This window comes from Ixodes scapularis, unplaced genomic scaffold (assembly GCF_016920785.2).
Source record: "Ixodes scapularis isolate PalLabHiFi unplaced genomic scaffold, ASM1692078v2 PGA_scaffold2__306_contigs__length_199485367, whole genome shotgun sequence".
Lineage (NCBI taxonomy): Eukaryota > Metazoa > Arthropoda > Arachnida > Ixodida > Ixodidae > Ixodes > Ixodes scapularis.
Window position 1 is genome coordinate 9,577,635 of NW_024609857.1, and position 4,997 is coordinate 9,582,631.

A 4,997-nucleotide genomic window follows, 5' to 3' on the forward strand; every position below is an offset into this window, starting at 1 on the left:
TTGATTAATAAATAGAAATACAGCTGCCATTCTTTTGTATTCTCAAGTATTTAGTCTGAGTTATAACAAACCAACCAATATTGAGTAGAACCGTTTTGAACCGGTTACCATTAATTTTCTTGCCGGTTCAGTTCCGGTTCAGTTTCAAAATGGCGGTGACGATTTCATTTTGCTTAAGGTTTGGCTAAAAATAACGGTTCGGTTCCAGTTCGACACTCCGCTTATCACCGCCTCTTTGGAAGAAGATGCATATGTGACTTTCAGAACAGCCAATGAGTGTATTATTTAATCAGTTAGGGGCCGAAGCCGGAAGAATCCCACCGAATCACGGGGACGCAGGGCCACGCGGGACTGGAGGGCTGCAGACTTCCACGTGTTCAACTACTCTGCTCAGGTTACTGTAGTTTAGCTACTTTTCTGAGTAGTTTATTAACTTTCAATTAAATTTTTATTTCGGTAATCAGTAGTTTACTTTAATCACTTTTTCCGAGGAACTTCTACTCAAATTACAAATTACTTTTCAATTTTAGTGGCAGGTTAGATCTTGGAAGATCAGCTGATATTTGCAAAGAGGGGGGAAGAATGTGAGCCTAGGCAGTTAGGGGGGGGGTCTAAACTTTTTACGAACACCCCCTTCCCCCCCCCCCCTTCCACTGCAACAACCCTGCTACGAGGCGCGTGTAGCGGACAGACATGACGCAAGTGAAGCCACGAAACTGCGGGGTTAACACCGAAGGCTGGCGTTTCTTTGTGTCCCAAAGCTGAAGGCGACTTGACGCATTTGAGGAAAGGGCTTGTCACCGCTTCTCCCCAACCTAAAAACTCTCGCCCACTACAGGAAGTGTACACATGCATCCTCACTCAGAGGAGGCAATAAAATGCAGCACCCGCTCTGAAGCTCATCTGGTTCTCCCGTAGTTTGTGCTGTACTCGAAGAATCACATGCTAAAGGGCAACACAAAGATTACCTTTTTGCGTTGCCTTTCCTTTCAAAACTCAGAATATACAGATCTTCAAAGATTCATAGATCGTTCGAGAAATCTTAGTAATTTCCCCGCCGGTTTTATAAATAAATAAATAAATAAATAAACAAGTGGCGTTGGAAAGTTCTATAAGTGCATGGTACTTAATAAAGAGCAACTCCGCTTCATTTTTGATATTTAGAAAACTATGTAGCCCTCTTCAGTATCATATAGGAAGACCCCATGTCAAATATTACGATCTAATTCCGTCTATATATTTAATAAATTGGCCAGCGAACCTCCAAGCGAGCCAAGTCGCCGAAATCTGCCAACTCTAGCGTGCGGCGCGAGGCGCAATCATCAGCGCAGTCAATGCCACGGAGTTGGAGCGGCCAACGTTGAACCACTACGTCAGAGGCATGCATACTTCATTCTCACGTTTTGCTTGTTTTTACTTTTCAGAGCGAAATTTAACGATGACGTCATGAGTTTCTCCTCCCGGTGTTGGCTGACCGGGCGTTCACGTGATCACCGCTGCCCTGCGCGCTTATCGGTCTGTTTCTCCGCTCCCCTTCTCCTCTTTCGTCTTCTCCCCTTCCCCCTCTCCCCCGGGCCATCACCGTCCACGCCATGCGAAGCGACCTGCCCGCGTCCAAAAAAAAAAGAAAAGACCTGCCCGCGTCGCGTGTCCTGTTTCTCGCTCCCTCCCGAACGTCACAAGACCACGTGGTTCGACGTGGGTGCCCATGACTGTGACGACCCGAGACCAATGTTGCCTGACGCAACCGAAGTTTCGGTTTCGGTATCTGCTGATGTTTAAATTAGGATTACACAAATATTATTCCACATTTCGCGAATCCGAAGACGTAGAGTTGTTGAGTATTACTTTGTGAATGTGAATCACATGGAAGCCTAAATTTTTCGAAATTGAGCGGAGTTGCCCTTTAAAGTGTTATTTAAAGTAGGTTAAAAAAACTTGTACTATACTTGAAGTACATTTTCTGAGCATATAGTTGTACTTTACTAAAGTATTTTTTTTTTGTACTTCCGATGACAGTTCAACTTGCGACCTAAAAGTACATTCCCCTAGTTTGAAAACAAAAAATGGTGTATCATCATGTGAAAACGTACTATCGTCTTTCGAGAAGTCATCTGGTCATTTTGCTGAGTGAAGTAACGGCGGCCGTAAGACCGATAGAAATAAATGCCTTATAGGTTGATCGTGTTAAATAGTTCGTCAGAGCACGTAAAACAACTACTATGTCGCGACTTGACCTCATCTAATAAATTTGCCGCCATTTCCGAAATACAAAACAAAACAAAACAAAAAAAAACTGATGCAGTCTGATTTCTCCTAAAGAAATGCATACCAGTTAAAAAAAAAAAAAAGCCAATTTGCATAGGGTATGAAAGGGCAATATGACAGATTGTGTTAAAATATACTCGTACTTTACATTGAAAGTACATTTAATTTATAGAACTTTACTTAAAGCTCCAGGTGTACTTACTACTTTGCTTGAAGTACATGACCGGTCATATAATTTGTACTTTACTTCAAGCACTTGTTAGATGTACTTTACGCAACCCTGTAAACAAGCAAACACTATCTGCAAAATCAAGCTAAGGCAGTGCTAAACCTCAAAGTAGAAATGATACATTGAAACACATCGTTGACCAAATAACAAAAAGAAAAAGAAAAAAGAAAACAAAAAGTGCAAAACAATTAGGCACGCAGAAATAGAACCAGCTATTAAAGCACATCTGTAAAAACACAAGCTCCTTTATATTTGGCTAGCAGAATTTCGCTAACAGATCAAAACCTATGTACTTTCTGATTACCATAAAGAATATAAACGTAACTTCAAAGTAGTTCGCTACCTTTTTTACGGTAGTTAGTAATTTACCGAATTACTTTCCATTTTAATAATTTCTACTCTACCCAAATTACTTTTGAGGCCAATACTCAGTAACTTAACTTAATTACCTTTTTTTTAGTAGTCGCATCTCGTTAATTCAAACTCGAGGGGGACCGAAAATTTGTTTGAATAATGCAAAGTTTGAATTACCGGGAGTTTCTTCTCATAGAAACGTTCTGGAAGGGACCTGCTTGTTAGTTTGAATTATCCGCAAGTTTGAATTAAGAGAGTTTGAATTAATGAGAGTCGACTTGTACATGTCTGCTGAAGGGGAACGAAAGGGCGAACGCCATAGCTCGAGCGCTAATCAACTGAGCGGGGCAAAACCGATCGTCCCATCAATCCCCATCCTTTATTTTCGTGCACCTGACACCCAATTACGGCGAACGCATCGAGATCCAGCGGCTCAACCGCAGGATTTATCCTACATCTCACAGAAAGCTCAGCACTGACGACGCAGTAGCTCTCAAGCTTATCCAAACGAATACATTCTCAAACCTACATATACAGCAAAATGTACCTATCTTCCCATGGCCAGTGGAGTCCTGGAATGGGGACACCACCCACTCGACCTCAAGAGCAATAACCTCGATGATTTAAATAAATGTCTTGCTCTCTCTTAATCAGTATAAGCATGTGTTGTTTCCCTAAATGAGGCAAAAAGCCTAGATCGCCTCGTAAGAAAAATTCCTGTTTTGTCCCAGTTCAAGCAACGGCGGCCTCCCCTGCTGGGACTATTCCACTGTGCACTACGTCATGGAGCAGATAAGAAGCCGTTCGGGCGTTCCAGATAAGTTTGATAAGCAGTGTACATTTTAAAGGGATGGTAAACAAAAATTTGGATTTCAAAAAAAAAAAAAAAATGCTGGAGATGTAGGCGGGGCGCTACAATCCCTACAACATTACTAGTAAGGCGATATCTGAAATGGACGGCCGTATTTTTGGAAAAAAAAGTCCTGATTAAACCAGGCCGACGAGGCGCGTAACCGTCAAGATACCTAGTTTCCTCCTCTCTTCGCTTCGCTCCCTCAAGGCCGCGAGGCGGAGAAGACGCGAGGCCGTTCCCTCTCCTTCTCGGAGAAACATGACGTCAACATTCCTGCCAAATGCGCCTCTTTTTTTTTTCAAAAATACGGTGATCCGTTCGAGATATCGTTGTATGAGTGATGTTTTGGTGTTTGTAGCATCCCGTTGTACGCTTTTGCCGCGTGTTTTGGGGAATCCAGGTTTCGGTTTAGCATCCCTTTAATGGACCGTACGACGATTTTTCTTTCGGTAAATTATCCGCTTAGAACTAATCCTTGACGTTGATAACCTGCGGAACACAAACCAGCTTTTCTCTCCACGCAATGGCAGTCGCAGAAAAAAAGAATAAGCAGCGTCACTGGAAGTCGTTGTGTCACGTGACGCCACGGTGTGAACAGCGCTACTCAAAGTAGGGCGTGGGTAAGACGGGCCGGGGAGAAGGAAGCAGACGGAACGCTAAAGAGAGAAGGAAGTTTTCCACTCTCTTCTTTAGCGTTCCGTCTGCTTCCTCCTCCCGGCCCGTCTTACTCTCGCCCTACCTTCTTGAGTCGGGTGTATGGTCGCAGTGTAAAGTGATGTCATGGGCATCATGCGATAGGACGGCCTGACGACATGACGTCACGTGACGTCGTGATGTCACTTTGCCACGTGACGGCATGTCACTTTATACCACTTGACACTTTGCTTGACACCGAGATTTCACGCGATCATGTCGTATATATCACGTGACACGTGACGTCAGATGACTAATTAGTCTTAATACAAACGCGTCATAAAGTTTCACCATATCTCATACTTTGCAATAGCGATTTGACCGATAGATAAAAACATGCAGCTGCCCATTTTATTTATTATTATTATTATCAAATATTTAGTTCGCTGTATTAACAACAGAAAATTAAAATATTGGGCTGAACTGTTTTGAACCGGTTACCCCGGTTACAAATAAATTATTTTCCGTTTTACTTTTGAGATGGCGGCGACGATTTTGGTTCGGTTCGGTTCTGGTTCGACACTCGGAGTCTGCCCAGCGAAATACAATATTGCTCCAGCCCACTCTCGCGGACACTGCACTCGTGAACATACGTAAACA